General features: G+C 38.9%; 1 long non-coding RNA gene across 1 annotated transcript in view; it reads left to right on the top strand.

Annotated features, from left to right (window-relative positions):
• Positions 1-7002: 7002 nt before the first annotated feature.
• The window catches only part of LOC139363362 (uncharacterized), a 41228-nt gene continuing 32761 nt past the window's right edge, over positions 7003-15469 (top strand). Inside the window, exon 1 of the long non-coding RNA XR_011623598.1 lies at positions 7003-7130. This is a non-coding gene — a long non-coding RNA (uncharacterized lncRNA). The remainder of the gene's footprint in view (positions 7131-15469) is intronic.

Here is a 15469-nt window from a genome sequence, read left to right on the forward strand (position 1 = left end):
AAATGAAAAACCTAACTAACTCCCTTCACTTGCCTAGTATGAGTTGCCCATCAACTGCAGAATGACCACGACTAATGCATGTGTAATGGGTTAAGTCTGGCCCCTGCACCATCTCAGAGTGAGAATCTGGCTCCTCTTTCCCTTGGTCAAAGCTGTTTGCAGAGAATGTGGAGTCACTTCTGAGATTTTGCTTCTACTCTGCCAAGTGCACAATAAGCCAGCAAGCCAGGACTCTTCCCTTTCTGTTTCCATAGGAATGTCGTTGGATAGTCAGCTGTACCGAGTCCCTCAGCCCTCTCTCCTGCACACTAACACCTCCTAGCAAGATCTATTGGTTAGCTGGACATGCTTTGGCAATTTTTTATGCTACCAGGTGAGCATAAAGTAATGATATTTGTTGTAACTGGCACCTAGTGTTTGATTTGATTTCTCTTTTCAAAACTATCCTATTAAAATTAAGGTCTCAGAGTGTTCTGTCTCCCATTACTTTAATACCCCCATTCAGACTTTCTACACCTGTTGCACCTCAAGATAAGGATGTCTGGGACCTCCCCATCTTGGCCCTCACCAGAGACCTCTTTCAACAGATCTGTCTTATCTGTGGTCCCAGTCAATGGGTTTTTATCAGTGCTTAATGTGAACTAAATATTTTACTTCCACAGAACACAAGCCACTACCCTCTGACCTTCCCCTGCCCTTCTAAGGTGCTGTGGGGCATAAACAGGGACTCAGGAATGACAGCATGATAGCTTCAGGGTCTGGTCCCAGGAGTATTAGCTCCTCTTTTGGAGCAAGAAAATGATTCAAGATTGGACATGGTCTCCTCTGATTATTGGGTCCTGGAGTTGAGAGGATTAAAAACAGTAAGCCTTCCCCTTCATCCTTTGCCTCAAGAAAATGCTCCCTTACTTATCAACCTCCTTTTCCTGTCCTGCCTCAAGCGCTCACAATACAGTGTTTGTCTTAGAAGCCCCATTTGCACATGTTTTCAGAAACTCAGAATGTTCTACTGCCTTTTCTTGAAGAACTGATTAAGATACATTCTTTCTGTGCCCCTTTCTTCCTTCCAAATTCCTGCCTGTGTTTCTGTGGATCCACCATCCCCAGAACTACATTGTTGAGATGAACACAGTGTAAGCCCCTAATAACTGTAAGGTCATGATGCAGACTTCAGGTTGCTCTGTATAAAATGCAAAGTAAATGTTTTTATTAACAATGAAAAAAAGAAAAATACCAGACACTCTGAGCTGGCTTTGCAGGTGGTCATATATATCTGAAATAACTTCCCATTATAGTAGAAGACTGAGAAATTATCCAAATAATGCAATCATTTAGGGCGTTAAAAAGAGTTTCTATGTAATGCATTTATAAATGTTATGCATGTATGTAATAAATATGTACTCACAAAAGGGTTTCTCTGCTACTGAGAAAAGTATTTTCACCTACACAATAATAAATAGCTAGTGTTTCTTAAGCACTACTAGATGCCTGACATTGTTCTAAGTGTTCTACATATGTAGTCTCTTCATCTTAACAGCAGCCCTCTAATTTGGTCCTATTATTATCTCCACAGAGCACAGAAAAATGAAGCATTATGTCCAAGGTCAGCCAGCATTCAATCCCAAGCAGTCTGGCTCTGTAGTATATAGTCTTACCACGACAAAATATAACATCTCATTTGACCTCGTTATATAGATACTATTATATCCATTTGTCAGATGAGAAAATTGAGGCTTAGTGGGATTATATAACTTTCAAAGTTCCTCTGCTAACATGATAGATTCAGTTCTAATCTTTCTGATTCCGAAGTCCATGCTTATAGCCAATTATAAACTTATAAAACCACTACAGCCTCCTAAATGCAGGACCACTGTGTAAGATTTGAAAGTTATCATGACCCTCAAAAACAATACAAGTAAAAGGGAACAAATTATATTAGTGACCTGAACCACACCATCTCACTGAGGTGGCTCAGCCCTAGATAGCACCAGGATTTTTTCATCACTAATCACAGGGCAATGGTCCTAGGCCCAACCTCCCATCTGGCTCAGAGCTACTACTGTCAAAACAAAAGATGGCCTTTGTTTTCTGGTCTTTACAAATCCTTGTAGCAGTTTCTCTATCTGTCTCCAGGAGTGGTCACAAGGCTAGCCAGAAGGAAATTCAACCCAGAGACCCAAACCTGGATTCAAAACAGAAACTGCTCGAAGGGTTGAGTCAGGAGTTGTGTCCCCACAGAGCTCTTTGATCCTGAGAGAGGAAATCATTGGCACAAAGGAAAAGAGAAGCAGATTATAGACGAGAGGGCTTTTGTTGCTGAAGGTCTTTTCCTTCTAGATGAGCATTCTGGATTTCAGAGTGGCTGTTTCCTGCTGAGCTTCAATGGGCCGGGCCTCTGCCCCTGCACAAAAGAGTAGGAGAATTTTGAACTCAAACATAAAAGCAGAGCAGCAGGCCACAGCGTCTACAGCTCAGGCCTGCTGGGAGCCGCAGCCAGTTCAGATACCATATGTGTCCTGCTTATCCATCTGGTTCTTTGGACAAGGCCAAACAAAACAGTGGAAATAAATGGCAGAGTAAAGTCTTTTGCCCTGGCCCTGAAGCACATACTGACCTCACCTTGCAGAGTTTTTCTGTAAATCATTTGGATTATAAGTAGTTTGATTTAAAGTATAAGAGTCCAATCTATATAAAACTTTAAAGGGGGAGAAAAAAGTTCCAACATTACATCTGATTAGCAGGCTAATCACCTTATATCTGTCCCTCCATTTACCAATATTACTTCATAAATTAAAACCTGAAATCCAGTGAAACCATAAAAACATGTAGCTTAACCACATGTGAATCCAAACCAAATCAGCCACAGTTTATACAACCACTACAAAAGCTTCTGCATTATTAAACTATATTTTATGAAGAATTGGACTCACTTATTTAAGCAAAAGTCAGCACAGTAAATTTTTATGTAATAAGAAGACTCCATAATCTCTGATAGATTATTCTACATCTTAATTTTCTATGTAATTTCAACTTTGATTAACTGTAGACTCTTCATTGAAACTAATATATCTCTGTGGCTAATACTTTCAATGAACTTAGTTTGTATATATAGTTATGAGTTGCTTAACCACAAGGATACATTCTGAGAAATTTATCTTTAGGAGAATTCTTTGTTATGGGATCATGGAGTGTACTTACATAAACCTGTATAGCAGTGGTCCCCAACATTTTGGGCACCAGGGACTAGTTTCGTGGAAGATAAATTTTCCACAAACCTGGAGGGGGAGGAGCGAGGATAGTTTGGAGATGAAACTGTTCCACCTCCATGATTCTCATAAGGAGCAGCAACCTAGATCCCTCACATGCTCAGTTCACAATAGGGTTCACACTCCTATGAGAATCTAACGCTTCTGCTGATCTGACAGGAGGCAGAGCTCAGGTAGCAATGCTTGCTCGCTGGCCCACTGACCTCCTGTTTCCTGCTTTGTGGCCTGGTTCCTAACAGGCCACAGACCACTACCAGTCTTGATAGAATGGGGGCGTGAAGGTTGGGGACCCCTACCCTACTACACACCTTGGCTACATGGTATAGCCACGTTGTTGCTAGGCTACACACCTGTTCAGCATGTTACTGTAGGGAATACCGCAGGCAACTATAACAATGGCAAGTATTTGTGTATCTAAACATAGAAAAAGTAATGCATTGTCTTGTGACTTCATGATGGCTTCATCACTAGGGGAGAGGAATTTTTTCAGCTCCATTATAATCTGAAAGGATCACTGTTATCTATGTAGTCCATTGTTTACCAAAACGTCATTATATGGTGCATGACTGTATTTCAGTTACTTTCAACAGACCGAACATTAGCCTTGTACTATACCCAGTTTCTTAGTCTCAGCACTATTGACATTTTAGACCAGATAAATCTGTTGTGGGGGATTATCCTGTGCATTGCAGGACTTTTATCGCCACACTTAGTCTCTCACTTAAATGCCACTAGCACTGCCCTCCATTTGTGAAAACACCAAATGTCTCTATATATTGTCAGATGTCCCTGTGGAGTGAGTTGAAATCACCCCTGGTTGAGAACCACTGGTTTATATGATACAGAGAATAACTTTTGAATGCTGATCTGCTCCTTCTCATTTATACATAATCATTCAGTAACAGCTAATACTCAGTATTAAAAATATAAGGCAATGACTAGACCCATTGGATTTTTTAATCTAAGTTATAAATTTATCTTCTGAACTCATAAAAGTAATGTTATAATAGTTTCTAAATATCATGAAAATTCAATCATACACAAAACTCTATGTATTATATAATGGTGAGGTTTATTCCAGGCCCACTGACAAGTCTGTCTTACTTCACTGAAGTTAACCCTCCATACACAGATAATGACAGATGACTGGGCAGGTGGGAAAGATGGATGGGAAGAAAGAAAAAGCAGCAAGAATGTGGAGTCCCGATAAATAAGCAATAACAAGGAAGGGGACCCAGGTGGCAGAGGGCCCCAGGTGAGGAAGAACAATGAACAATTGTTTTGAGAGATGGCTAACCACAAATAACCTGAGGGCACCACAACCTTGCATGTAGCCCCCCTCCAGCAGGACCCTATAAAACTTCCCTCCAGCCCCTGCCTCTTTGCAGACAGCCTCTTCTCTGCTGTCCTGCGTATTGCAGTCTTGCCACATATTTTCATACTTTCTCTAATAAATCTGCTTTTCTTTACCTACAACTGTCTTGGTAAATTCCTTTACTGTCTGCACCACTCACCCTAGATAGTTACTACCCATGACAAAAAGACTAGAGAGCAGGCTATGAACAGTACTGAAGGTGGCTGAAATCATATAAGTAACGTTCCTTAAGAAAACTAGAAAAATACGTTTTCATGCAAAAGCAAACTATTTTAATAATGTACTTAGTTTGAAAATAGTCTTCATAATTAAATACCATGCATAAAATCCCCATTTAATGTTCTAAACGTACTATTTTAACTTAGGACCATTTTTTTAGTAAACCTCTTTTAATGTTGCTTCACTTAAATCATTTGTCTCTTTTTCTCCAGATGTTATGCTTCCTTTAAATAATTGCAAAGAGGTCATATTAAATTAGCCCTCTGTTTCAAAAGTGAAAAGCTCCAGAGAGCAAAGACAAATGTTTATGGCAAATTGGTTAGTAAAATGCTGTCTCATGAGAACTGGACATTAAACTGGAAATGTTTAACATCTCCTTGGTCAATCTCAATTCTTCCTTCAGTCACCGAAAATTATTTTTAGTTTAATCACAACTCATCACACTGTACACATTGAGATTGCTACTTTACTCCTTTAATTAAAAACAAAAACAAATAAAAATATTTTTATTTGGCTTTGCTAAAAGAAACTGGTTTAGTTCTATCACTGTGTATCAGAATTCTACTTCAATCTCAGTGATTATATTTTCTTGACATTTAATCAGACTGTAGTGATTTTCAACCATAGATTTAAAAAAAATGCTTATAAATTAATATAAATAAAGTGCTTAAAACAGTGTCAGAAATAATGCCTTACATAGTAAGAGTTACATAAGTACCTGCTATTATTACTGGGCTCCACTGAAGACTAACTAAATCCAAATCTATGGAGATTAAGTGTAGCCATCAGAATCATCAGAATATTTGGGCTAAGGCACTGGTACTTTGCCAAAGCCCTCTATGTGATGGCAGTGAGCCATCAGCATTGAGAAACATTGATTGTACCGTGTGCCAATGAAGCAAATTTAATAGCTTAAATGTCAGAAAACCTGATCAGTCTCATTCTATGTACCACTGATTTAAAAAAAAAAAAAAAATCTACCATTTTCTAGGCACTGTGCATGTCAAAGACATTGAAAATGAGTAAGACAATCTTTACCCTCAAGCAGCTAGCAATCAGTTAAATTAAACAGACTATGGCCCAATAAATACAGAGTAATTCTTTAAGGGTAAGAATAGTGATATTAACTAAGGGTGTGGGCCAAATAAACTATTAGCCAATTCTACTTGAATAAAGTAAGGAAGGCTCCCAGGGAGAGAGAAAATTGAAGTGACCCTTAAAGGATTAATGAAGTTGTGTTGGGTGCAAAATGAAGGGAAAGACACAGAAAGAAAGGGAAATCACATGTTTAAGAATTATTATGTAAAAGTTTAAGCAGAAGATGTGATGTGGGTGAAACTGCATAGATTCGAAGGGCTTGAAAACCGGGCCAAGAAAGTGTGATGTTTTCCTGTAGGCAAAGGGGAACCAAAGACGCATTTTAAGAAAAGGAGTAAAATGATCATACCTGCAACTTATATCTCTCTGTCTTCATGTACTAAGAGCAGCAATAAACACACCCATACAGACTTAGGTCCTCACATGATCATGCTAGATAGACAGAAACCAAGTTTGAACCTCAGCCAATCTCATTTACATGGCAGAGCTCTACCCTAAAATATAAGAAAGCGAAGCAAGTGGGACATTCTTAGTTTTGTGGAACTTGAAAATCCAGATCTTCCAGTCATTTAAGAAGAGGATGAACCAAAAAGCCTTCCAAGGATCTTTAATTGTCGACATTGGCTAATAATTTCTTCTTTCTAAAGGGAAAATAATAAAAACTATATTCTCCAGAAAGTCATAGATCTCTTTATGCTGTGGGGAAAGTTTTAAGGACATAGCAAGCATAATATTGCCAGGAAAAAGATAATCTAGGATATTCTTGGATGTTGTCTCCAGATGTTGAGTTTTAATTCTATCCTGATTTAGACAGTGAACTATTAAAATATGGAAAATATGATTATAATTTATGTTCTTCCATTATTTTGTTATTAGAGGGGAGCAAAGCTATTGTTTTAAGTAGGACAAAAGCCCACATCTGCTCTTGTGCAAGTTACTCCTGGCTGCATCAGGCTTTCTAAGCATTGACTGTGGATGTGCGTGCAGCCGCACCCTCTCCTGGAATTCCTATTGGTCTCCTCCTTGTCCTAAGCTGCTGCTCAGGAGCTCACTGTAAATGAAACTATGTTGCTGCCGTTTGAAGTCAAAGTGAATTGATAACTGACTCAGTAATTGGCAACTACTCCTCTATCAATGTGTATGCACATGGAGACTCGGACCGTCAGATAAGGGTAAGTGGCTAAAATTTTATCATTGCAATGTGGACTGCTAAAGATAAACAGTGTTTACCGGCCCCCTAAAAGAGTAATCTTGACTTGGAAAAGGAAAATGGTTTCATCTGATCTTAACATGGAAACATTCAGAATAAGCCTCAGCAGAAATGCTCACTTGCAGAGTTTTAGACAAGGCTATTCTAAGGCCAAAGATTTATTTCTGCATACTGCAAAGGCCAATTTCCTGTTTCATGCTCTATATACAGACGTCCACAACAAATAATACCTGATGGAGATCCCTTTCTGTTTCTGAGAAACAAAGTGTTAAGACTGACATGGGTCAGTGAAATCATTTTTTGCTCTAGATCATGCCCCAGAAGAAGAGGATATTGTCTCTCTTCCAAGATTTGAAATCTGTCCTGAATCCGTGGCCCATGCAGATGCTGGTATGCTGCTTGGTATTTGGGGATTTCTTGCTGATGAATATGATATTTGCTTGGCTGCAAAGAGAAACCAGAGAAAAATAAAGAAGGGCTTTTGTTGGTAACATATTGTGGGGTCAGAATGTTGTTTTAGTGACTCACTTGAAAAAAAATGTGGTAGGAAACTAAATTCAACCCCGTGACAGAGTGCTATGGCTTTTGTTTAACAATAACTCCAGCCAACTCACTGGTGAAGACGCTTTTTACATAGGCTGGTTTTACATGATTCCAAAATATCCAGTATTAATTCTAAAATCTAGTTCAATAATCTGGCTATTTTGCTCGAGAAATGTTAAACCTGAAGTAAACTGCTTCGGACAAATACTATATAAAACCAACATTCTGAGTAACAGATTAATTGATTAATGAATAGTGACCTGAAATTTTGGGATGCTTTGGTACTGTATTAGTCTGTTCTCACATCGCTGTGAAGAAATACTCAAAACTGGGTAATTTATAAAGGAAAGAAGTTTAATTGACTCCCAGTTGTGCATTGCTGGGGAGGCCTCAGAAAACTTATAATCATGGCGGAAGGCGAAGAGAAAGTACCTTCTTCACAGGGAAGCAGGACAGAGGGAGTGCAAGCAAGAGAAGTGCCAGACACTTATAAAACCATCAGATCTTTTGAGACTCACTCACTATCACGAGAACAGCATGGGGGAAACCACCCCCATGATCTAATTACCTCTACCTCATCCTGCCCCTGACACATGAAGATTATGAGGATTATAAGGATTACAATTCAAGATGAGATTTTGGTTGAGGACACAGCCAAACCATGTCAGGTTTTTTATAAACAAATTAATACAGCTCACAGTTCCTGGAACCCACCACTTTATTATCATCTCTGCTTCTTGGCCTCTAGGTTAGACAATATATTTCTCAACCAGAATAGCCCCATTGTCATTGGAATACAGGATGAGCTGGTAGGAGGGTATAAGTGACCATCTCAGAGCCATGCCCTCCCTCATTGAGGCATTCTGTCACTCACTTAGTTTGTTTTTGGTTTTGTTAAAATCCCTTTATTAGAGTCTTCATTATAGTCTGACTTTTTTCTTTATACTAATGCATCTTCCACAGCCATAATTCATGACATCTGCATTTCTATCTGCACACTTACCCACCTCTATTACCTTCATCTGATACAGAATTTTATTCCATCTTCATCTTTCAAACATTATTCAGATTTTAAGGTCAAGCCCAAAGCTATTTCTTCTATAAAGAAACGCATACATTCCCTCTTGTTTCATGCAATGGCTCCACTAAAACTATATTTATAGTTTTATTACAGCACATTCTGACTGTGTTATGATTCTTTGTGTCCATGTCTGTGCCACCACTAAATTGTTAGCTCCTTGAGCACTGCACTTCTGTTTACTCATGGGGACCCATTCCTCTTCAATTTCATATTTCTATACCAAGCACAGTTATTCAGCTAGTAGGTGAGTAACACATTTGTTTAATTGATGATGCTCACATCCTTCAAATAAATGTATCAGATGACAAAGTGGTGTGGGGGTAGTGGGAAAGAAAGAGGGAAATGAGGGAAAACAAAGAGAGAGACAATGTCAAATTGGAAATTCAACCTGATTTAACATCTAATACATAATTACTCATGTTGGCAAACATCATAAGGAAAAACTCAAATGTGATCGCTCCGCATGTTTTCCTTTAATATATTTATTCATGCACAAACAATATCAAGGTTTCCCATGATTAAAACATGGATATTTCTACTTGGCTTCCTTTTGGACACACTGCTTCAGAACAAACCAAGTCTGATAATAAAGTAAATCTTCTCACTATGCCTTAACAACAACCCCATCCCTTGTTTTAAAACAATAATTTGCTGTTGAAATACTATACTTCCCTCAAGGAAATGAAAGGAGAATACAGAGCCAGGGCACACTAATGTAAAACAGCACCACAAGTTAAAATGCAATTCACATCAGCATGGAAATTAATGAGTGGGTGGTTACTGCTACAAAATAAAAGGACATAGTAATCAGAAATTAACTATCTATACCATAGGAGTGAAGCTTTTTCATAATGAACCTATAAAAAAGGAGTGAGATTTTTGCATAATACATTTACAGAGGGAGTATTCTATTAAATGCATTTTTTTCCCAATAAGATTCAGTATTCTTGGGAAATTCAGGAAGGATATTGGTTTTTGGTGGCCATAACTGATCCACTGGGAATTTTATATTCAATTTTGGGAATGTTCAGGATTTGTGTTTTACTATCTATATAGATAGTTGACCTTGCTTTTTTTTTTTTTTTTTTTTTTCCCCCAAATGTATGACACTGGAGGTTTAAGGGTCTTGTCTTTTTAACAGAGATTTAACTGGCCCCACCATTTGGATTTGGTTTGACTATTAAAAATAGAATCTAAAGATTTTACACTATGCATCCCAAATTGTGAACCTTTGTTCTCTGCCAATACTATACTTAAGATTTCTAACACTTAGCAATTTTCTAACATTGTGGTTGAGGTCATCTTTGAAAAACCTACATTTATATTTTCCCCTTGTGATGCAGAATCAATACGTTACTGGCTGAGAAAAAGTGAAACACTCCATTCACGTTAGACTGTTGAGTGAAAATGCAAACGAGCAGGCAGCAAATCTTGCATGTTATGCAAACACAGAAGCTAAAAAAAGTATTTCTGATCACTGGCTCTCTTGTTGGAAATATTAAATTTGTCCAGGTTTCAGATTTTTTAAGTCTCAATATCCTGCACTTTTTAAAAGAGGAGTTTCATAAAGAGCATGCATAATTACCAGAAGAAAACCTGTACTAATCATGCAACACTTCACATAAGAATTTCCATCTAACTTTCCACATGCTTTCTACAAAGCCAAGCCTTTCTTTTCTTCTTCTTCTTCTTTTTTTTTCAGGCCAATAAGACAATCAAATAATATCCACCTTATATAGCCATGAAAATACACATGACATAATGGAAAATCAATTGAAACACCAGGACTAAAAGTAAAGTGAAATCTCTAGATTTTAGGATTTTCTTGAAAAGTTACCCACAATGTCAAAACATTTAAATTTGGTTTAGATGTGGAGAGAACTGTTTGGAATTTATACAAGAGAGCTTGAAAATTTAATAATGGACATCAGTGTATTTGTTTTTTATAAAGGACAGCAGCACTCCTCACAAGACACTTTTGTTTACTTCAGCCTTTCTTGCTGCCTGTCACGGGATGCTACATTCTTAGTGTTTCCTTTCAGAACAGGAATTCTCAAACATAAGAAAGCCTCCAAGTCCCCTGGCGGGCTGGGGTCCAGCTGCAGATTTCTGATCCAGTAGGTCTGGAGTTGGGTCTGGAAACTGCATGTCTAACAAGACTCCAGGATTACTGAGCTGCTGGCCTGGGGACTGCACTTTGGACTTCTCTGATTTAAGAGGGGGCAGCGTGAAGAAGCTTGGAAGCATGAGGGAGAAGGAGGACAGGAGCCAGGAGAGAGATCTATGGAAAGAAGCTGAGTCTGTGAAGCTGTAGAAACAAGGGGCTGCCTCAGTAGCTAGTCTATGGAGAGTAGGGTCTTGAAAATACTCCATGTGGTCAGACTGAACCAAGAGATATGAGAATGAAGTAGCCTACAGAATAAGAAATAAGTGCCAGAAAAAATTTAAAAGGGAAAGATAGATCATAGACCAAGCCCTTTAAAAAATGACAACAACTAAGACAGATAGATTACAAGGAAAAATCATCCTGCATCTTAAAATATGATCATTTTCCAGTCCTCCTGTCCTCTACCCTAATGGAAAGTGGTAGAAGCTTCCCCTACAAACTAGCAAAACAGGTGTGAATTTCATTCCACTGACTGTAGTGGACAGGAAGCACCATTCTCCTGATTATTCAGTACTTAACTTTATTGCCTAATCCAAGTGCTATCCCAGCTTGGAAAATGCAGCCTCAGTTATTTTTGAAGTGTCTTCTCTCCTCCAGGTTGGGATGTGGCTCAGAAATCTTAGACTAGTCCCAGGCACAGTGTGGAGTTCAATGTTACGTGTTCATCAAGTATCAATCCTCAACCCACATGAGTCATCCTCAGTATGTCCGTGGGCTTTCTCCCTATCAGTTGCTTCCTCACACTGTTACTATGAGACTCTCTTATGAAGCATCTATGGCTCAGTCTGACTAAAGGCACTGCAGAGCAACTCCTTGCTAGATTCTTCTGGGTTCTCCATCCCAGGAAGCAGAGTTGCCGCTGCTCCAGCACTCACAGACTATTTGCTCCTCTCCCCCTACAGGCTGGAGGGGAATCTCATTTCAGTTTGTGACTGGGGTCCCCTAACTCCTCGGCTTCTACACATAATTCTCTGGGACTTAAAAATGTTTTTCTCACTTTTACTTATTTCACAGTTCCCCAATTTTTAGGATTTAGGCACAAATGTCTGAGAGTCCGACACTTATAGGAGCCATAGGGACAGAATACATAAGAGAACCAAGTTGTAATATAAAAAAGACTGTTTTTATAAAAAAGACTGTAATATAAAAAAGACTGATAGTGACTGATAGTGGGAAGGGAAAGAACCTCAAAAAGCATTAATATTAAAAAATTTTTAACTGTGGAGGCCAAACAACACACTTATTTGGGTCAATGGTACAGCAGGCTTCGCATTTGTGAGCATAGTTGAGATTAATGGAAAGCAAAGATGTTTTCTGCTTTCCTCCTGGCTATTCATGAGGAATTGAGTATAGTGCATGCTCTATTTTCATGAAGACAAGAATTGTTTTGCTAGTCTTGTTCACAGTTGTATCCCCAGCAGGTAAAACAGTGCTTGGCACACTATAGATGCACTCAGTAAATATCTGCTGAATGGCTGAATAAATAAATAACTAAATACGTAACAGAAACAAGTACATTATGATCTTAAAATATTATCCAGCCCTACTATCTTTAGTCTGTGCAAATCACACTGATGATTAAATGCCACATTGTATAGAAGATATGTGTGTGTGTATATATATATATATATATATATATATATCTCCAAGGGCCCAGCCCTTTTCCTTGCTGATATGGTTTGGCTCTGTGTCTCCACCCAAATCTCATGTCAAATTGTAATCCCTAGTATTGGGAGAGGGACCTAGTGGGAAGTGATTGAATCATGGAGGAGGACTTGCTGTTCTCGTAATAGAGTTCTCAAGAGATCTGGTTGTTTAAAAGTGTGTGGCACTTTATCCTTTATTCTCTCTCTTCCACCTGTTCCAGCCATGTAGGACGTGCCAGCTTCTCCTTTGCCTTCCACCACGATTGTAAGTTTCCTGAGGGCTCCCAGTCATGCTTCCTGTATAGCCTGTGGAAACGTGAGCCAATTAAACTTCTTTTCTTTATAAATTACTCAGCCTCAGGTAGTTCTTTATAGCAGTGTGTGAATGGACTAATACACTTGCACTACCCCCCATACCACTCTCTGGACACAGCAGTAAAACTGTAACTTCCTGATAAAATGTGGAATGTACTGGACTGAGGCTAAATTAGACAAATATGTTTACATCTGATATGTGGTGGCTAAAATAAAACAGAAGCTTAGGGTATTATTACAGATTTCCGTGGTTTCAAAGAAGGTCAAGAAATAACCTGAGGAACCCAAGCTTAGAAGCTGATAACTTGATCTGAACTAATTTGTACTGTGCTTCTCTTATTCACTAAAAAGCTGTTTAATTCCCTTGGGAAAAATATTATCATTATATTTCTACCACTTATTCACTTGTCTTCTACAGTCAGGCTCAGGAGTTCATGGCTTTCTGCCTGCAGCTTCCTCTTTTATCTGAGGCTATTCTATGAGGTCCCAAACCACTGGAAAGAAAGAAAACTAATCTTCTCTGATCTGCACGGTTGCTTCCACCCATGAATTGCTTCCCTTGGTGAAGCCTTAAGCATTAAGCCAGGAGCACATGAGCTCTGATAAAACACTCTGGAGGAAGAGATTTGCTATTGCAGCTGTTCATTATTTGTGAACTTCTCCAGTGTTTGTCCTATTAATATGTCCAGTTCTAGGAACATTTTGATAAGAGAAAAGAACATTTTGAAGTCCATGTGCCCTTAAGCACGAATAGTCACTGCTCATTCCTACTTTGTAGTAAGGATCATCTCCAACTATTTGGGCCTCATGGCCTCCATTTCAATTTAGTGCACTTTATAACCTCCCTTCTCAGGTACCCACTAATCCAGGACTTTTCATCCTTTCTACTGCTGCTGTTGGGAGACAATATACAAGAGGTGTGGCTTGCAGCATACTGTGATAGAAAGAGCATGACATGTGAGGTTAGGAGATCTGGGTTGGACTTACATTTCTACCAGTTACTCACATGGATTTGTTTAATTGCCAACCTTCTAAAACACATGCTGTAGTGAAAACTGAAAAAATATAGCAGGATGACTGTGAGGTGCACATGAGATAAAAATATGAGAAGGTACTTTGTAAGAAGTAAAGAACAATAAAAATGCTAGTCATTGTTGTTGATAATATTAACACTCTGAGTAGGAACAGAGTGGGAGGCAAGAAGGAAGATGGTGAGTGGGAAATTAAGTGTGCTGGTAACAGAAAAGACAAAACTGGGAGTCCTAGGACTCTTTGATACATGGTAGTTGGTTGGGGGAGGATGTGGCATCAGAGAACAAGGGCTGACTAATCATCATGTGAGTAATCTTCTAGTTATTGCCCCAAAAGAAGAGAATGAATGACTTGGCCTGCAAAAGGGAGGGTGTGGAAAGATGAGGCATTCAATTTGAGACTTTAACAGTTTGTGCCCTCTTTTCAACATAGCAGCCACCCTAACATTGCTGGAGGAGGAGGAAGAAATTTGAACATAATATAAAGAATATAATAAGTAAGCCTGAGATAAAATGATGACTGAGACCATGCTGGTCCTTCCTGTAGTTTATGGTTAATAACAGAAAATACTTCTTAATCCCTTCTGCGGTCTGCCCAGACTCACCAAGACCTAGGTTGTGACAAAGATAGCCAGTTGCCTACAGAAAGACCTGTTCTCTCCTATCCTTCTCAGTGTCCTTATCTTTCCCTGGGTATATTGCCACCCAAAACAAAAGGCTACCTACCCAGACACTCTTACACTTGGATGTGGGGACAAGGCTAATTTCTGTTCATGACATATAGTGAGAATGTTTGTCAGACTTTAAGTAGGACCCTTTTATGGAACTGACTCAGTTGGGAGGGTTTCTTTCATGGCCTTTTGCCATTCTTCCTTTCTCTGGCCAGCTACATGGACATGATGTCTGGGTATCCAATCCTCTACCACCACTGTGCTGTTTCTTACATAGTTGAGCTCCCATCAATCAATCTACATTTGCTCAGACACCATCCCCAGAAAACAATAATGTATTATTACGCTATTCTTTTCTGGGGATGGTGTTTGAACAAATGTAGACTGATTGGTAGGAGCTCAACTATGTGTGAGCATAATGACCATCACACTACTCGAAGCAAAACCAAGGCAAAGGGAAAAAGATCCTTGGTGGCAGTATGTATCTTACAAAATAGAGCTTTTCCAAAGATTCAGGTTATGAGGATAAGAGAAGATTTATATATCTTCTGTAGATTCTGACAGAAGATAATTACCTTAGTTAGGTGAAGGCTTTCTACAATCTAGAGATTAAGATGGGTACCAGGTCCAACAAACATCCTTATAGTCTTATAAAGCAATGCATGAGATAAGAAAGAAATAGACCTTTGAGTCTGTGATGGTTAATATTGAGTGTCAACCTGATTGGATTGAAGGATGCAAAGTACTGTTCCTGGGTGTGTCTGTGAGGGTCTTTTCAAAGGAGATTAACATCAAAAGGTGTGTCAGTGGACTGGGAGAGGCACTCCCACCCTCGATCTGGGTGGCC

Source organism: Macaca nemestrina, chromosome 5, assembly GCF_043159975.1.
Source record: "Macaca nemestrina isolate mMacNem1 chromosome 5, mMacNem.hap1, whole genome shotgun sequence".
Classification (NCBI taxonomy): domain Eukaryota; kingdom Metazoa; phylum Chordata; class Mammalia; order Primates; family Cercopithecidae; genus Macaca; species Macaca nemestrina.